This window comes from Macaca nemestrina, chromosome 4 (assembly GCF_043159975.1).
Source record: "Macaca nemestrina isolate mMacNem1 chromosome 4, mMacNem.hap1, whole genome shotgun sequence".
Classification (NCBI taxonomy): domain Eukaryota; kingdom Metazoa; phylum Chordata; class Mammalia; order Primates; family Cercopithecidae; genus Macaca; species Macaca nemestrina.
In genome coordinates, this window is record NC_092128.1 from 71,073,822 (window position 1) to 71,094,703 (window position 20,882).

A 20,882-nucleotide genomic window follows, 5' to 3' on the forward strand; every position below is an offset into this window, starting at 1 on the left:
TTGGTTTTCAGTTCCTGCGTTAGTTTGCTAAGGATAATGGCCTCCAGATCCATCCGAAGAAACAACCATTTAAGTGTGTTGACTATAATTTAGATCTGTTTTATGACAAACAGTAAAATGACATTGCATGTCAAATTCAGGAATGAAAAACGTGACAATTTGCAATGTCCCAGAGCTACTTAGAGAGAAATTTCAGATTTCCTCCCACAGGTGGGGCCCTGAAAAATCTCAAGAAAAATGATCTGGCTTTCTCAGAATTCCAAAGGATACTTCTGACTTGCACTATTGTAAGAAGAGCTACCCGACTACAATCTTTTGTTTGTCTCTATCCTCTTTCATTAGACTGTGGACATTTTCACAGTCAGTTAAGATTTTCTAACTTATCCCATTGCCTTACCTGTGTTAGACTCAATGAATTTTGTGAATATATGTTTCTAATGATTCCCTGCACAGCAGGAAATCCAAAGAGACAATAGTAGCAGAATCTAGTGATTAGGCCAAAGTGTAGGCCCTTCTTTGAAAGGCTGTGTGATGTCAGTTGGCAAGACCAGTAGCAAAATCAGAGAAGCTTCTTCATGAGGTGACACTGTCATTTCATCACCTTCAGACTAATAGCTCTTTAGTGCTTTACCCATTAGTATTCACTCATCTCAGTTTCTACTATAAATACAGTTTTTGTAATAAGATTACCTTCTATTACCTTTTTAAGAAATCATATATGATATTAGATTATTTTTTATTTTTAAGTAACACAGACCAATAGAAAAAATATTTGTTGCCCTCAAACACTGGAATATAGTTTTGGGGTACAATAAATATTTTATTCAAAATAGTTTTGGGGGGACAATTAATATTTTATTCAATATAAGTTGTTTATGAGGGAGTGTAGTATTCAGTATATTTTTCCTTCTGTTGAACCCTATTATTCTAATTCCGGAAATCAGAGAGTAAGTGTAGAAAGAGTGTGCATGACACATAATAATGTTGTACCTTATTCAGTCAACAGTATTGAATTTATGAGAAATTAATATGTAAATAATTCCACCAGCATAAGTTTGGGGGCTATTATGAAGCTCTGTTTCTTAATTCTCTATGTCATTCCATTGGTTAATTTATCAGTTCCTGTGATGATTCCACACTGTTTTAGCTGCCAGAGTTTTATATTCTGTCTTGATAGCTAGCAGGGCATAGTCTTATATTTTGGGTAGATGCCAAAATTAGAGCTGTTTCTTTTTTCTGAACTACCTGTACTTTGATTCCTTTTAATAAATGCAGTAAAATGGAAATTACACATCAGAACACAGACATTAGTCAGAGAGTTTCAATTTCCCTCTATTTCTTATCAAGTAGAATGCCAGGCAGTACCCATATATTTCTTGTTCTTCTTGCAATTCTCCAATAAATGTGAGATTCTTCAACAATATGAGCTGTTCAGAGCCTCAGGGATGGCATTAATCTCTTGTTAATCTCCAAACTGTCCATGCTAGAGGGAACAACTGAAGGGTTATCCACACTTGCAGCCAAGTTTCTGCAGGCATGGCTGGACTGTGAATTATAGAGATTTTTCTCATTCATGAACATTCCATAGAGTTTGAGTACCTCTTATCTGAAATGCATGGCACCAGAAGTGTTTCAGATTTCAGATTTTTTCAGATTTTGGAATATTTGCATATGTGAGGTGCCTTGGCAGTGGGACTCAAGTCTAAACACAAAATTCATTTTCGTTTCATATAGACTGTATACACATAGCTGAAGGTAATTTTTTCAATATTTTAATGATTTTGTGCATAAAACAAAGTGTGTATATTTAATCATCAGAAAGCGAAGGTGTCATTATCTCAGCCACCCATGTGGACAATCTGCAGGTCTTTGGCATCACTATCAATCCTGACTCCGAATTTTATATGCTACTGATAAACAATCATTTTCTTACACTTATTTACACATAAGTACGCAATAGTAAAAAAAAAGACATACCAGTGAAAAAATAAAGGTTCAGAATAGCTAAGCAGCACAGTAGCATCACCTGAATACCTGTGTCAGCTGTTAAACAAGAGCAACAACAAACAATGGCAGGCTTTCACTCTCCACCTACAATGTTGTGTTTTGATTAAAAGGTTACTGTACACTGTATTTTATTTTTAGATGAGAAGAAACATCAGAAGCAGTTAAGGGACCAGGAAGTGGGTCCTCTAGGGATGAGGAGGCATTCTGCTGGATGGCTTTTTAAAATGTTTCCTCCAGAGTCATCTGCCTCATTAACAACGGTTTTTGTCTTAGAAGTCTCTCTTTGATTTTGTAAACTGACATGATTTCTTGTTCTATTATGAATACACACTTCTCTAGTCCTTCAATATGCTCATCACACTTTTTACCATGTTATCTATAGGCACTTTTTCCTACAGTGTTAACATCACCTTCATCATTACTATTATCATGATCACCTTGATTCAGAACCATTTCAGCTATTTCACCATCAGTCAATGAATGAACAACTAAAACCTCATTATCAAGGCTAAAAACTGCTTTGATATCCACTTCCTCCAACTTATTGATGGACTCTGAAGGTATATTTTTTCATATGTAAGGAGGTTAGACATCATTTTTTCTCACTTGATGTATGAAATCTTTCAAAGTTGCCATCTTGTTCATCATTATCACTAAACCTAATTGCAAGCAAGAGGTTGTGCCAGGCATGCACAACTGTGTTTTTAGCCATTGTGTTCCAAACATTGAAGAATGTATACAACATTCTTCATGCCAAACTCCTTTCACAAACCTTCCACACCAACGTTCACTGTCGCATGCTGTTAAAGAAGGTGTTTTACTATTTACTTTTCATTGATGTAAGGATACCCAGCCACATGGCTGAACTAATGAAGTGACATTTTGGAGAAAGTGCATGATATAAACATTGTTTTAATGAGATTTTGGCTGGAGGATGAGAGAAACAGTTGTCAAGGAATAACAAAATCTTACAGTTGACATGCAGTCCAGCTTTCCTACAGTGAGCATGAGCTGCTAGTACAAAACATTTGTGAAACCAATCAGAAAAGATGTCCCTGGTGATCCATGCCTTTTTGTTAGATAAAATGGACTGATAAGAAATTCAGTCCTTGTTCTTGCGATAGTTTGCTGAGAATGATGGTTTCCAGCTGCATCCATGTCCCTACAAAGGACACAAACTCATCCTTTTTTATGGCTGCATAGTATTCCATGGTGTATATGTGCCACATTTTCTTAATCCAGTCTGTCACTGATGGACATTTGGGTTGATTCCAAGTCTTTGCTATTGTGAATAGTGCCGCAAAACTAAACACAGCATGTTCTCACTCATAGGTGGGAACTGAACAATGAGATCACTTGGACTCAGGAAGGGGAACATCACACACCGGGGCCTATCATGGGGAGGGGGGAGTGGGGAGGGATTGCATTGGGAGTTATACCTGATGTAAATGACGAGTTGATGGGTGCTGACGAGTTGATGGGTACAGCACACCAACATGGCACAAGTATACAAATGTAACAAACCTGCACATTATCCACATGTACCCTAGAACTTAAAGTATAATAAAAAAAAAAAAGAGAAAAAAAAAAAGAAATTCAGTCCTTAAAAACAGGATGCAAGCTTTTGCCTACAATGAGTTTACACTTATGGGTGCCTGCTGCATTAGCACATCCCAGCACAGTTGTCCTTGTCATTCTTAATCCCTGTAGCTGTCTCATCAGTTTTAGTGAGTGGATTTATGGGGCAATAACACCAAAACAGTGATGTTTCATTAGTATCATGGACTTGCTCTGGCATCTTATTTTCATCAGGAATGACCTTGGCAAACTCATCAATAAATTTGCTACTTTGTGATCAGCAGATGCCTTATCATCACAAATCTTTAAAAACTTAATGTCATATCTTTCCTTAAATTTCTGCAGCCTATCGAATATTCACAGTTCCCTTTAATTTTCAGTTCATTGTGATAGAGCTTTGCTTGTTTTTTGATCAGTATCCCATTAAATAGCATGTGTTCAATATGATACTGTGGATTCATTCTTTCAATACACAATTGAGATCTTCCTTTTTAGCTTTATGCAGTGTTTTTCCATTTTTCATTAAATCCTGTTTATCACATTCAGCATAGAATTTCAACAGTTTATTCATCTGTTTCTTCAGGTTATATATAGTGGTCATTCCAACACCATACGTTTACCCTTACAGCACAGAGGAGAGCAGAGATTAAGCAAAAGAACCCACAGTGACTAATCCACGTAGGTCTTGGACCCATCTGGTCACCATGGGGAACCTACCATTGATATGTCTGGACTGCACATGAGCCATTTTACCAGCCTTTGTAGGCATGCTTACATGGGGGGAATCTGGGCCTGTGCATAAAAAGCTATAGCACAGCTGAAGAGGGCTGGGAAGGTCTTTTTTTCCCTTGGGGACAAGAAACAAACTATGTGTTGACTGTCACCCATCACATGAGGTCAGGTGCAAAATGTTCTACTTGTAGCATCATGTTGGTGCTCAAAAAGTTTTGAAATTTGGAGCATTTTGGATTTCAGATTTTCAGATGAGGAATGTCAGCCTGTATACCTTTATTTACTAAAAACGTCTCTATTATTTCCAACGTTGTCTATAAAATTTTTTGTTCCTAGGTACATTGTACTATTTATTGCTGTTTTGAGTGGAATATTTTCTTCTAATATTTTTACTAACTGGTTATTGATCATGCATAGGAAAATTCTCGATTTTTTAGTCTTTCGGAAGATAATCTTACTGAAGAAAAAGTTTATCTGCAGAAAACTTTGTAGCTCAATAAAGTCTCACAAACTCAATTCATACCTGTAACTAGCAACCAGGTCAAGAAAAGATGCTTCCCTCATATTCCCTTCCCACAACTGCCTTCACCCCAAGGGTAACTACTTTCCTAACTTCTAGCACCATGCAATAATTTTGCCTGCTTTAAATTTCATATAAATAAACTCATACACTACAAACTTTTTTGTGTCTGACTTCTTTCATCCCACATTATGTTTTCAAGATTTATCCTTATTGTATATAGTTGGCATTTATGTATTCTTAATGCTGAATTGTATTTGTATTTTATTTTGCTAATATACCACAATTTAGTTATCTATGCTATTTTATGGGTATTGAATGGTACTTGTGTGAACATTTTTGAACATGTCTTATACATTTAAACTTATTTATGCATTTTTGTTGGTTTACATATCCAGGAACAGAATGGCTTATTAATAGATTTCATATATACTGCCAGATATCTACAGGGGATGAACGAATTTATAGTACCACCAGGAGTGTATGATAATTAGTACTTAACCCACAGTGTTCCAGTTCTGCACCCTTGCCAACATGTGGTACTCAGTACATTTTTCATTTTCATTTTAGTCATTTAATGTAATATCAGCTTTTGCATTAATTTTGCATTTCCCTGAAAACTAGTGAAGTCAGGCACATTTTCAAATGTGTACCAACCATTTGAAAATCATTTGGGGAGTGCCTGCTCAAGTTTCCATTCATTTTTCTTTTCTGTCTATCTTTTTATTGCTTGGCAAGAATTCTTTTTATATTTTAGATATGAGTTCTTTGTCAGTTGTATGCATTGCTAATATATTCTCCTTTTGAGGATAGACTTTATTCACTTTCTTAACAGTGTCTTTTGCTACAGTCTAATTTATCATTTTTATCTTTATTGTTACTGCTTTTTGTGATTGGCTTAAAAAATCTTGTCTGTGCACGTGTACTCCCAAACTTAAAGTATAATAAAAAAAATCTTGTCTATTCCAGGTTTATGATAACACTCAAGCTATTGATTTTTATATGCCATTCCTATATCTGGTCACCTTATTAAACTTTCTTATCGGTTCCAATAGTTCATAAGATGAGATTCTTGTTTTCTTTTTTACTTTTTAGGTAGATAATCATATTATCTAAAAATCATTGACGATTTTGGTCTTTCTTTTTATATTTATTACAAAGTAACTGAAACACAGTTCTAAAATTAGCTTATATAACAGAAGAATATATTATTTTACATACCAGGAAATTGTAAGATAGAGTCACTTCAGGTAGAGCATGTGAAGCCCCAGCTCTGCTTTTATGAAAGTCCCCTTGCTTTGCTATCCTCCTGTATTGACTTTATCCTCAGGCTTTTGGCCAAGTGTTGCTTAATCCTCAGGCTTCAGTCCAGGTTTGCTAATAAATTTGTAGAAATTTCATCATGATTGAATGTTAAATATGATTAAATGCATTTTCTACAGCTATTGAGGTAATCCTGTTCTATTTTTTAGAGTGTTAATTAACATACTACTATGGTCTCAGTATTGTATCTCCCCAAATTTCCTATGTTGAAACCTAATTACTAATGTGATGGCATTAGGAGGTAGTGTTGTTGAGAGGTGATTAGATAATGAGAATGAAGCTCTCGTAATTGAGATTAGTGCCCTTATGTTAAAAGACCCCAGAGAGTTGACTTACTCCTTCCACCATGTGAGGGCATAGCCAGAAAGTGCCATCTGTGAACCAGAAAGCAGGTCCTCACCAGACACTGAATCTGCTGGCACCTTGATCTTAGACTTTCCAGCCTCCAGCCTCTGAGAAACAAATTCCTGTTGTACATAAGCTATCCAGTCTGTGGTATTTTGTTATAGCAGTCTGAACAAAGACACATACCAGTATATTTTCTAGTTTTGAACTATCCTTGAATTCCTCAGATACACATATTCCTAATATCTTGTTCTTTTCATCTCCTGCTGGATTTAATTTGCCAACATGAGACATAACATTTTGGATTCTTTGTTAATATGGAATAGGCTTATAATTTTCTTTCCTTGTGTGGTCCTTAGCTTAATTTTAAAGTGGCATAATTCCTCACATTTTCCTATGTCTTGGAGCAAATTGATACATTAGAAATTATAGTCAATATTTATTATTCATAGACTTTATATTTGTAATTTTGCCTACCAGCTAAAATTGATCCATAACCCACAAATCAATATTTGTAACACTTTGATGGTAATCTGTGAACATAAGCAGAGTGGCCAAAACTTTGTCATCCTATGTTTATGGTCCCAGCTAAGGTCAAACAAGGCAATGCTCTGCCTTCTTGTATCAGATCCCATACTATAAATAAGTATCTTTTCCGTGGTATACTTAATGCTATGTTTTTTTGCATTTTTGTTGGTGATGTTACAGTTTTAAATGGCCCTCAAGTATAATGCTGAAGTGCTGTCTAGTGTTCTTAAGCAAGACAACTGGCTGTGATATGCCTTATGGAGGAAATATGTGTGTTAAATTACCTTTACTCAGGCATAAGTTTTAGTGCTATTGGACATGAGTTCAATGTTAATGAATCAGCAATATGCATTACAGGGCCTTTAAACAGAAATGCACAGAAAATAAAGTTATGCATTGATCAGTTAGTGAAAATGTTGTGACTAGAGGCTCACAAAAACCTAACCCTATATTTCCCCTAGGAACAATGGTTCAGTATTCACTAATTCAGTGTTAGCAGCAACTTTATGGACAAAACTATTGTGGATAATGAGAATTCACTGTGCTTGTTGTTTAAGGAGTTTACAGCAGACACTTTAGTGCCTTTTGTAGATAGAGCAATAAGTACCATTTTTATTTCCTTTATGGTTTTGGTCTATTTAAGTATCCTACTGGGCCAATTTTAGTGACTCATGTTTTATTGAAAAGTGTCCATTTCATCTGGATGAATATCTGGTGTTTCTTTTAATATTTTTATTCCTCTGTGTATGATTCATTTTGGTTCCTTATCTTGTTATTTGGGTGTCTCTTTTCCTTGATACTTGTCAATGTCTATCTTTATGTGTTTTCCTATGAGTATTTTCAAATAATGAGATTTTATTTTGTGATTATCTTTGCTGTTTTTATTTGCTTTCTGTTTTCTTAATATCTTCTCTTATCTTTATTAGCTCCTTTTTCTTTTTTAACTTTAAAGCTTAATCAATTTCAGTTCATTATTTCCTATTTTCTAAAATACTGTATTTAAGACTTTAAATTTTCCCTTGAGTCTTTCTTTGGATGCATCTCATAAGATTTGATATGCATACGTTTTGCTGCTGTTTAGTTCTAAATATTTTGCAGCTTATTTTGTTTCTTGAACCCAAGAGTTATTTGGAAATTTTTTCCAGGGTACAGATACTTTCTAAAACATTAATTTGTAGTTAATGCAGTAAATTTTACAATTTTACTGTATTGTGCTCAGTGAATGTCACATATATGGAAAGCTATTGAAAACTGTGGATATTTCTTATTTATGCTAATACATGGTTAATCATTGTGAATGAATCTGTATGTATTTGAAAAAATGTACATTCTCTACTGTGAGGGGCACAAAGTTAAACAGAAATCTATCAGGTCAATCTTGTTGATTATGCGATTGCAATCCTCCTCATTCTTACCTATCATTTGTCTTCCTAACTAGTCAATTTCTACTGTCTTTTGATTTTTTGATTATGGCCATCTTGCAGGAGCAAGATGATATTGCATTGTGGTTTTGATTTGCATTTTCCTGATCATTAGTGATGTTGAGCATTTTTTCATATGTTTGTCAGTCATTTGTGTATCTTCTTTTAAGAATTGTCTATTCATGTCCTTAGCCCATTTTTTGATGGGATTGTTTGTTTTTTACTTGCTGATTTGTCTGAGTTCATTGTAGATTCTGGATATTAGTCCTTTGTCAGATGTATAGATTATAAAGACTTTCTTCTGTTTACTCTGCTAACTGTTCCTTTTGCCATGCAACAGCTCTTTAGTTTAATTAAGTCCCAGCTATTTATCTTTGTTTTTATTGCATTTGCTTTTGGTTCTTAGTCATATAATCCTTCCCTAAGCCAATGTCCAGAAGGGTTTTTCCAATGTTATCTTCTAGAATTTTTATAGTTTCAAAAATTAAGGACATTTAAGTCCTTAATTCATCTTGAGTTGATTTTTATATAAGGTGAGAGATGCGGATCCAGTTTATTCTCCTACATGTGGCTAGCCAATTATCCCATCACCATTTGTTGAAAAGGGTGTCCTTTCCTCACTTTATGTTTTTGTTTGCTTTGTTGAAGATCAGTTGGCTATAAGTATTTGGGTTCATTTCTGGGTTCTCTATTCTGTTCCATTGGTCTATGTGCCTATTTTTATACCAGTACCATGCTGTTTTGGTGACTATGGCCTTATAGTATAGTTTGAAATCAGGTAGTGTGATGCCTCCAGATTTGTTCTTTTTGCTTTGTCTTGTTTTGGCTATGCAGGCTCTTTTTTGGTTCCATATACATTTTAGAATTTTTTTAAAATTCTGTGAAGAATGATGGTGCATTCTGATGAGAATAGCATTGAATTTGTAGATTACATTTGTCAGTGTGGTCATTTTCACAATATTGAGTCTACCCATCTATGAGTATGGTTGTGTTTCCATTTGTTTGTGTCATCTATGATTTCTTTCAGCAGTTTTTTGTAATTTTCCTTATAGAGGTCTTTCACAAACTTGGTTAGGTATATTCCTAATTATTTTATTTTTTATTTTTGGCAGCTATTGTAAAAGGGGTTGAGTTCTTGATTTGATTCTCTGCTTGGTCATTGTTGGTGTGCAGAAAAGCTACTGATTTGTGCACATTAATTTTGTATCCTGAAGCTTTGCTGGAAATTTTTTTTATCAGTTCTAGGAGCTTTCTGGAAGAGTCTTTAGAGTTTTTGAGGTGTTTTGATCATATCATCAGCAAACAGTGACAGTTTGACTTCCTTTTTACCTAATAGGATGCTCTTTATTTCCTTCTCTTGTCTGATTGCTCTGGCTAGGACTTCCAGTTCTATGTTAAAGAGAAGTGATGAGAATGGGCATCCTTGTCTTGTTCCAGTTCTCAGAGGGAATGCTTTCATCTTTTCCCCATTCAGTATTTTGTTAGCTGTGGGTTTGTCATAGATGGCCTTGAAGTTTCTCTAAAAATGAAGAACTCTGTCTCAAGACTGCAGCATTAGCTCCTACCTAACAGTTTGCAGCTTCCCATTCTGCCCTATAGATTTTGGACTTGCCAGTCCCCAAAATTACATGTCAATTTCTTGAAATAAACCTCTTAATACAAACACATGTGAGGATATACGTATATGAGTATCTCCTACTGATTTTGTTCCTCTGGGAAACCCTGACGAATATACTAACCTACTTCCTGACACAAGTTGCTCTAGCACCAAACTGAACATGAAGTGTCTCAAAAGGTTTTGAAATGGTGCTGTTCTGCACCAGAAGATAGGCTTCACTGTTTGAAAATTTCCCTGTCCATCTGGTGATTCTATCCCTACCCCTTTACATAGAGGGGTTGCCAAGCCCTACCTGTATAATGCTTTGCCCTTCATTAGGTTCCTCTCACCTCTAAAACCCAGAGGTGGTCACTTCCTCCAAGGCAATTAATAACTTACTTTTTGTTTTATCATAGCTCTTTCTATCTGTATCTTACATTTGAAATTCAGATTCCTATGATCTGTTTTTATTTTATTTATTTATTTATTTATTTATTTATTTATTTATTCATTCATTTTTGAGACAGTCTCGCTCTGTTGCCCAGGCTGGAGTGCAGTGGCACAATCTCCGCTCATTGCAATCTCCACCTCCCAGGTTCAAGTGGTTCTCCTGCCTCAGCCTTCTGATTATCTGGGTATTATAGGCATCTGCCACCATGCCCAGCTAATTTTTTTATATTTTCGGTAGAGACAGGGTTTCATGATGTTGACCAGGCTGGTCTTGAACTCCTGACCTCAAGTGATCCGTCTGCCTCAGCCTCCCAAAGTGCTGGGATTACAGGCGTGAGCCACCACATCCAGCCCCTATGCTCTGTTTTTGATAGTAAAAGGGAATTTTGGAATTTAGAAACCCATTTTCTCTCCCACCAAAGCCTGACCTTGTGGTATTTTCTTACTAGAGATTCAGAAATCATAATTTGAGACAAGCAGTGACTTTATTATTCTAGAAGACATATTTTCTAGTCCTGAAGTGCAGAAGCTTATTGATCCAATAGAAGGGAAATCACATGGCATAACAATTTTAAGTGAATTTTAAAATCTTGACATTAAAAAATACCAAACTGATTCTGATAGACTGAATTTCCTTATGATCCAGTTGGCTTAACTTCATTCAGTGGCTTATAGTCACCAGTTATGGTAAATGATATTATTTGTTCACCATTCTTTCTTCTCTCTTCAGCCCAGACATATATTTTAGCAGGGACACCTTCCAATGTCACTGGCTTAGTTTGACCAGGTGACTTGCTTTGGTTAATGGAATGTTAAAGAACATAATGTGAATCACATTCAATCAGAGGCTTTAAATGTTCATGTATGGTTTGGTTTGCCCTCTTGCATTCTTGCATTTTATCCTGAAGAGATACTGTTCCAGGGAACCACAGCCTCTTCAATCCAAGTACCAGAATGAGGAGACATATGAAACAGACCTAAATCCAGTCTGTATCCTGCTGCCAAGTCTAGCCAAATCTATCCCAGCCAAGTCCAGCTGTGCCATACCCAATTCATGGGCCTGAGAGCAAATAAGTAAGTGTTTGTTTGTATAAGTCAACTGAGATTTGGGAAGTGGTTTTTTTACACAGCATCATTGAAGCAAACAGCTGACTAATACAGCAGTTTTATAGTAAATTAGTCTTGCATGCTCAATATTTTACATGGTTCACAGCAGTTTTAATTCAAATTACATATCTGGTTGTTCAGTTCAACCAAGTATCTGTATGAATTAACAACATAAAATAATTTGTACTATATAGTTTTTTCAACCACACTTGGATGAATGCAGTGGAAATCTATCTGTGTCTTAGTCTGTTTCTGCTGTTATAACAAAATATCACAGACTGGGTAATTTATAAACCAAAAAAAATTATTTTTTCACAGTTCTGGAGACTGGCAAGTCCAAGATCAAGGTCCTGACTGATTTAGTGTCTGGTGAAGACACTCTCTGCTTCAAGATGGCACGTCTTACTGCATCTTCACATGGTAGAAGAGGTAATTAAGGGGAACAGGACTGTGTCCTCACATGGCAAAAGAGAAGAAAGGGTCAGGAAGCTCTCCAAAACTTTTTTTAGCCGTCATGACTTGATCACTTTTTCAAAGGCCTCACCTCTTCATATTATGACCTTGGAGTTTAAGTTTCAGCATTTAACAGTAATCTGCATCTTCCCATTAGGTCAGAAATATTACACTTGTTTTCCACCAGCAGGCCAGGAAACTAGCAAGGTCTTCATACATGTAAAGCCTTCTACTTCATGTTGGAGTATAGCCATTCTTGACAGGCTTTGTGTTGGCCAAAAATAACATACTATCCAGTGGGAAGATAAGTACAACTTCCTCATGACCAGCTGCTCACTTATGCAACTGCAGCACAAGCGCAGCCTCCTATCAATGTGATAAAAGAATAAACTAGGGACAAATTTTGGTATTCACATATTACCACAGATGTCTGTCTCCTCTATCTTATGTTGACATCTGTGATGGCCTTTCTGAATAACTCAGGGCATCAGAGGGTTGCTCTCTCCCTCAAGCCAAGATAACGTTGGCAAACACATCTGTATAATGTGTGCACTGGGCACATTTCCTTGTTGAATTATTCAATTAAATCTGATAATGAGAGCACATTGACATAGTTAAACACTCAGGTGAATAAAAGATTCACTTTGAAGTGCAGAAATTTCTGGAGTCATCTGCGTGTTAACAAGTGATGATACTCACTACCACCATCCAGGGAGGGAGAAACTTTAGAAAAGATAAGCTAGAGTTGAGCATGCTGGAGGCTTTTTCTGGCATGAATTCAAGGAGATAAAAGGTGGAGGCAGTTTCCAGTGTTCATTTGAGCCATCAATCTTTTTAGAAAAAGTGAATTGAATTTTAAGAGACAGAAAAATAAGACTCAGTTCATAGGTGAATCTTATTCCCCTGAACTCTAATGGGATGTAGAAAGATGAACACTAGCATAGGTATCAACACATCTGATATCTATCTTCCCTCTGCAAAGCCCTTCCTGCACAAACTTACAAAAACATCAGATTTTCTCATCTCGATTCTCACCCTGTAAAATGGGAGAGTTTGGCTGGTCCCACATAATTAGCATGGTACCTATTACAAAGTTCCCACAGAACTTTTTGCAAATAAAAGGGCCCCATCCATAAATGCAAATTTCGGCAGTAGCTGTTATTTAACTATGATGTGTACATTGTGAAACATCTGCCAGTCACACTGGCTGTCTTTAAAGCAGGGCACCATTACTAACAGTGGTTTGGGACTTGCAAATGCTAGCTTGTGTTTTTATTAGCTTGCTCCGTCTCTCCAACTACTCTGTATGCTTCTTACAAATAAAAAACATTTCTTAGTTCTTTTTTAATCTTCATTACTTAGCATAATACAGAAAGCACAAAGGTCATCAATAATTATAAAATGAAAGTAGTTAATAGCTGACATTTATTGCTCCTCTTCCATGTTCCTGACCCTGCATCAGGCATTTTATATACACTGTCTCTAATTAATACAATTGTACAACAACCCCAAAAGAAAATATTATCCCAATTTAACAGATCAAGAAATGGAGGGTTCTAGCTGGTGCTGTAAGGCAAGAAAATAAACCCAAAAGGGATAAGAATTAAAAAGGAAGAGCCAAAATTACCAGTATTTATAGATATTTGGTTTTGTACATTAAAAAATCTAACTAATATACAGTTACATTATTAGAATTAAAAAGATAGCTGGGCAAGTTTTCAAGATAATAAAAGCAATATACAAAAATCAATTTTATTTCTGAATGACAAAATATAAAGAGTAAAAGTTAGAGAATTTACAATATTAAAAAATATCAAAAAATAAAAAATATCAAGTACCAAGGAAAATATCTGCCAAAAGACATGCCAGACTTCTACAAAGATAATTATAAAACTTTATGAGAAAAAGACAAAGACCTCAATAAATAATTGATAAATATTCTGTGTTTGTGATTTAGAAAACCCATTATAAAGAATTACATTCTTTTCACATTGATCTGTAAGTTTAAGGCAATCCTAATCAAAGTCCCAACAGGATTTTTGTTAGAACTTAAAAACCTCCTTCTAAAATTTAAATGGAATGACAAAGGGCAGAGAAGACCTACACCACTACTCTTAAAGAACAAGCCGGGAGACTTGCTATATTGGATGTCAATATTTCTATATTGTATTTCTTGACCTATGCAATGACTGCTCAGGTATTTAAAATATACATTAAGATATATATGTTTATGTTTCTTCTTTTTTTTGGAATAGACAATTTTTGTTATGTTATATTTTTACAATGAAAAGGATATTTGAAAAATTTTAAAAAAAAAGGAAAGAAAATGAGGGTCAGAGAGGCTATGGCTATGAGACTAAGCCGAAACCATACTGCTGGTTAAATAAGCATGATCATATATTTAATAAATATATGTTTTAATTACTTATATGTTTGTGGTTAACAGTTTAGAAAAGCAAGAACCAAAATAAAGTATCAGTAGTAATTGTTAATTGTTGACATATTTTACTGTCCTCATCACTATTTATTCACTGTTCATGGAACACAGAAATCAGTTTAATCACATAAGAGGCTTGTCTGCCCTAAATCTTTCTTTCCAAATCTTTACATCAGACTTATTAAGGGGAAATTTTTTTGTCAAAGTCTTATGCTCACTTGCCGTTGAAATAATGTCTACTCAATCATACCCATATTTGATACACTATTTCCCCTATTCACTCAAAAAGAAAAATGTAAAAACAAAACTAGGGAGAAAGTGTGGAGCAAATGAGAAAACAATACCTTTCTGAAACACTAGACCCGTCTAAAAGTAGTAAATAAGTGTTTACTTATTCCATTAAGAGGTTAGAAAATGAATCACTTTTTGCCTCAAATTGTGAAACGATGTTACCTCCAAATTTAGATGTTGGCTGTTATTTCTCCACTGACCTCCTCATGATTGCAACCTGATAGTGTGGATGAGTCATTGAGATGAATTTCCTCCTCGTATTATCTCATTCCAGATCGGGAAGGACTATCTAGCTAACCACATTTTTTTTGCCTCTGAGGAAACTGGAGCCCAGACAGATGAAGGGACCAGATTGCGGTTGGTCAGCTGGCCAGTGTCAGAGCAGCAATTAGAGACCAGGCTTTCTTTCCATTATCCCAACCCCAGATTTCCAAATTGTACTTTTAAAAATCCAGTTTCCTTTCCTAATGTAATAATTAATAAATATCATATAAGCAAAAGGAATACATATTTTTCTTTAGTTATTAATTAGCCAGTGACTTGAAAAGCAAGCCTCTAAAAATATGTAGTAAGTCTATTTAAAAAAGAAAATAACAACTAACTAACTACTCTGCTTATTCACAGCACCAGGAGCACCAGGAGCTGGTTTATTTAAAAAAAAAAAAAAAAAAAAGAACTCACGTTTAGTGTTTTATTTAGTTTTCACTGCAATCTTGTCAGCTGTTGTTATGAATTTGACTTTATAGATGAGGAAACTTGATCCAAAAGACTAAATTATACAACTGTTCGGTTGCAGAGTCAGAACTCAAAAATGGCTTTATAAACTTGACTTTATTGCTTCCTCCATTTCAACAAATTTCCTAATTCTTTTCATGACAGAGTTCCTCAGCTATCCCTCAGTGGGTTCGAGATTCCCACTTCAGGAGTACAGAGTTCTACCCAGAAGGTGGCTGCTTGGACAGTGACTACATTCTCAGCTCCACGCCTATTTGGGTGAGGCCCTGTGATGAATGCTCGTCAGTGGAATATGAGCAGAAGGGTTATGTGTCAGAAGAAGATACGCCTTCTCCATCCTTTCTTTTTCCCTACCCTCAGGCTTGTGTTAGTTTCCAGGATGTCCTTGGGAGGGGTTTGGGCCATAATTTCAAAAGACACAGTCCTGAATACCACAATCCCAAATGTTGAAATCTGGAAAGATCAAAATCCCTAAAGGAAGGTACACATTGAAGATGGCAAAGCCACTGTACCTTTTTCCATAAATAAGAGTGGGGCAACTGTGCCTTTCATCACTCTGCTGTTAACCAGTGATATACACAATGAACTGTTACATTAGCAAAAACAAATGTTTCTTGTAAAGGCCACTGAAATTGTGGGGTTTATCTGTTAGAGCAACTAGCACTACTCTAACTAAAATGAACATATTTCATAATGGAGATGAGAATTCAGATTTCTGCTATTCTCTGACAAATCTCCATAACACTTATTTACCAGTCCACTGATTTTAATTGTGCTAAATGGAAATGATCGTGGAGAGTTGCTTTACCAATGACCTCTCTGTCCCTTGCTTTTCCATTGTTTAAGGTGAATGATAATTTTTATCTTATATTTCTATTTGTGGTATCCAAACAAAATCATCATAAAAACTCCATTATGGCATAGTTAATTGTAAAATAAATATATATATGATCAAAAAAATTAAAAAGACTTCCCTCTTTTAAACCTTTCCAAGCAATTCCCATCTTCAAAAGTAATTTTGAGGAGCATGCACATCTCTGACTGGGAAGGGAGTGGTGATCTGGAATTAATCAGTGAGGATTTATTGAGTTTCCTAAGTGTATGACTTAGCATGGGTTTCCCTGCTCGTTGGCAACCCTAAAAGCCTTAACCCTGAGGATGCTCCCTCAAGAAAACATAGTGCCTGTTTTCTGGGCACCGGTTCCAAAACATGGCCTGAAACACTACGCCAAGAGCTCAAATCTCTTGTATTTCCCACCACTCAGAGGGTCTGAGGCCTTCACTCCTCACACTTCCTGGATGTGGTTGCTCCGGAAGTGAGTAGGAGAAAGAATGCTTTTGAGAAAGGTACCTTGAGAATTTATTTTGACAACTCCTCATCCTAGGCTTTGCACTTTCTCTGTCCCTGAAACTTCAAGGTGCTGTTCCTCTTAATATGTCAAGTCTAAACCCTGAGTCCAAGATCTGAAAGGAAAGAAAGTTTTGCCCACAAAGTAGCTCCCACAGCAAATGATGAATGCTCCAAGTGCTTTCTGAGGGGAAAAAAAAACCAAACAAACAAACAAAAAAAAAAAACAACGCGGAAACAGAGTTTGGTCACTAGAGTAAATCCCCATAGAAAAAGAAATAAATCTCTGTGACATCTGCTAATGTCTGTCATTTCCTTAAACACCTCGACCTGTCCAGTTTCCATACCACCTCTTTTCCCCTTTCCCCAATGCTTCTTTTGTTCAGTGTTTTTGACCTTCAAGGGTTGATTTAGTGAGCAGATGGTACCGGGAAAACCAAGGGTACTGCATCCAGCTGTGTGTACACAGATTGGTGAATTCAAGCCTCTGATCTAGGATCTGAAATAAAAATCAGACTAAGTGAAAAGATGGTTGCTTTTATTCATACCTTATTTATTCATTTGCTAAAGAAGCATTTGTTATTTGCCTGTAGTGTTAGTATTGTTTAAGACAATAGAGAAATACAGATAAAAAGACATCGCCTCTGTTTTTCAGGTGCAAGTTATGTGCTTAAGGGCCCCAAAACTATAAAACCAAACTATGAGAGATTTAGCACTAATAAAATGGAAAACATTCACATGTTGGAACACATGATACATTTGAGTCAGGAAAAGTGTGTTCTTGTTTTATTTATTTTGTTATCTGTGGGAGGATTTCCCTGGGATGAATTATGAGAAATATGACATTGGCATATAACACCTGGTGACAGATCCTTGGGCTGCAGGTTTTGAGTCAGACTCTAAGTTCAGATTTGTTCCTCGCAGTTTAAGAGGTGAATGAGGAATACAGGAGAGTGCAGTGGAGATTCACAAAAGTGACAAAGGCCTGGAAAAGAAGGCTCTGATGGAGCCGATGGAAGCAATGAGAGGTCCCGTTATAGCTGAATTTATAATCAGCTCTACCATGGATCAAACCCCAAATAGTCCCAAAGGGACTGTGCAGACTAGACTTCCACATAGAACTTCCACTCTTTGATGGCTATTTTGATGTCAGAATGGGCCTATCCAGAGCTGCCACATGAGTCACCTTGAACTCTGCCTGCTTTGCATTATTGCCTCTGGATTCTCTTCCCTGGAGGTTCTTCAGGCAGCTGGCCTGCATTGTGCCATGACATGCTTCTCATTTTCCCCACAAACATCCCTGATTGAAGGCAGATGACACAAAACCTTTAGCTCACCTTTAGGAATCTGTGCTAAGCCTGGTTTAGCACAGCTAGGTTGTAGCATGGATGTTATTCTTATCTTCCAACCTTATGGGTCATGGGTTATATAGAACTCCATCTGTTCCGCATTGCCAGGAAGACCGGAACTAGACTGAAATGGTGTTTAAGTTAAACATCCAGATAATTAGACCCTGAACCCAACTATTGAGAATAACCATACCTTTAGAAGTCTTTAAGAACAATATAGACACTCACCTGTCTTAGATGCTCAAATACAATTCCCCATAAAAGAGAATTTCTTGATATTCCCTCCAACACTGTAACTGAATAGCCCAAAAACACAGGTGCTGGCTTTTCTCCTAGTTTTACTTTCTACTTCATCCATATGTTTGGAGAGTGTAGGAATAGAAGGGAGGTAATTATTCTGCAAATAAACTGTAGCTATCATATAGCTCTTTCATCAGCCTGGAAAATGTCCCAGTAATTTTTAAATCTGATTATCTCTTGCTCCATTTAAACTCATTTCATCAGCTTGATTCTTGTGGCATCCTCTTCAATGTCTTCCATCATCTTCATTACCATTCCCATAATCATCACTAAACTATATTGAGTTCTCACTCTATGACAGATTCCATGCCAAAGGCTTTACATATATCATCTCTTATAAACCTCTCAATAACTCTATTAAGTACATACTACTATTGTCCCCATTTCACATGTAAGGAAATAGACTGGAGGAGGTTATGTGACTTCTGCACTGGTAATGATTACATCTATTTTGGGGACTACCATAAGGCATCCAATAAGTAACTATTCTTTTGACCTGGGGCCTCATATTTATGGAGTGATTTCTGCATTTCTTAAATTAACTTCAAGAGAATGAAATATGCTGAGCTCTTTATTCTCAAGGTCTCTGTGCTACTGATTCCTCTCTGCTGTTGGTCTACTAGTTTAAATATTTCAGTATCTTAATATAGATGTAATTTATGTTATTGTCACCTACTCTTGTCCTTGCTCTCATTGTCCTTGTCCTTGCTCTCATCTCTCAGTCTCACCTGTATTCTCACCACCCTCATGTATGAGACGTCTAGGCACCTTTCCTTCCACCTTTCTGCTCCCTCCTACTTACACAAGGTACAAAGTACATGACAAGAGTGCAAAGGAGCCCTGTCTCATACAGACCTGTATTACAGGGGCTTTTATTTGCAAGAAGTCTCTTTGTGACAAAGAGAGAAACTTTCCTGCTCTCGAAAACTACTGGGCAAGTTTCCAAACTCCCAATGAAGTAATCTATTCCATACAAAAAAAAAAGAAGAAAAGAAACACAACTAACTGTCTCGAGCATTTTATGCACCTGACACCATCACATTAGTGGCATCAGATTACATATTCAGTAAAAACTTCTGCCACATGCTGTTGTAATTAACCACATGGAAATGTGTAGGCCAGGACCCCTCAGTTACATAGTACAACACACAGAGCAGTGAGAACTAAAAAATGCCCTTGGAACAGAATGTTACATCTCATTAGGAAATGAAATTGTGACTTTCCTGGGAGTGACAGCTCTGGCAGGAAGGGATGGAGGTCTGGATTTCTAGTTATCACCAGTATAACTACTCGTTAATCCTCCAGCTCTATGTCAGGTCTTTGATAAATAATCTCCAAGAAAACTTTGAGATGGTTTCACTGAGGCATGGCCTAAGGCAGTACCTATAGATTTTTAATGCCTGATCAACCATGAGCACCCACTTGGGAGCCCAGTATAGAGAATTCACTAGCTCTTAACCCATGCATTGCATTGAGACCAAGGAAGGTCAGTCCATTTATGCCTACGGTACTTGACCCAAGGCACCTAAAATAACACACAGGAATTCTGCTGCTGAAACTATTCTCCCTGCTTCCAACTTTTCTGAGGACTCTGGCACCCTCAAACTCTCTGTATGCTGCCAAGGGCTCCCAGCCCTGTCTTCCTTCCCTGCCCAGAGTTCCAGATCTGGACCCACTGTCTACAAGTAACACACCCAGAAGCAGAGCCAACATCACTTGGGAAGATTAGCATGGAACCCACTCTTTTTCCCACTTGTCAGTAAATATTTAAGTATCTGAATATAGATAGAATTTCTGCTCCTACCACCTCCACCTATTGAGAGCCTCATTCCTAACAGGTGCTTCTGATTTAGTTTTGGAATTGTTACTATGTGACTAGGAAAGCAGGAGATTAACAGGCATTATTTTCTAACAGATCTTTGCTGTCTTCAAGTTTAATTACAATGGGATATATTAACCAATAACTCTGCTGATTGGTATAATATAACAAAGTGAAGAAACAAAACAACAATTGAGAAGCCTTGTCATGGAATCTTGTGTTCTGACTCCTGATCAGTTGAAGGCTGCAGAGCCCTCAAAATGTGTATAATTTTAGTACTGCAGCAAATACCTGTTCTGTGGGAGCATGTATACAATCAATGCCAATTATTAAATTATAAGTCAAGGAATAGGCATTGGTCATGTAGGTGGTATAGAGATGAATGGGCCACTGTCTACAAGTAACACACCCAGAAGCAGAACCAACATCACTTGGGAAGATTAGCATGGAACCCACTCTTTTTCCCACTTGTCAGTAAATATTTAAGTATCTGAATATAGATAGAATGTATGTTATTGCCACCTACTATTATATACTGTGCT

The 20,882-nt window shown here is 36.5% G+C and overlaps 1 long non-coding RNA gene across 1 annotated transcript; it reads left to right on the forward strand.

Annotated features, from left to right (window-relative positions):
* Positions 1-11,027: 11,027 nt before the first annotated feature.
* On the forward strand, positions 11,028-16,941 carry LOC105475484 (uncharacterized). Its single transcript, XR_983388.3, has 3 exons — positions 11,028-11,575; positions 11,927-12,037; positions 15,669-16,941. It is a non-coding gene; the product is annotated as an uncharacterized lncRNA (long non-coding RNA).
* Positions 16,942-20,882: the final 3,941 nt, after the last annotated feature.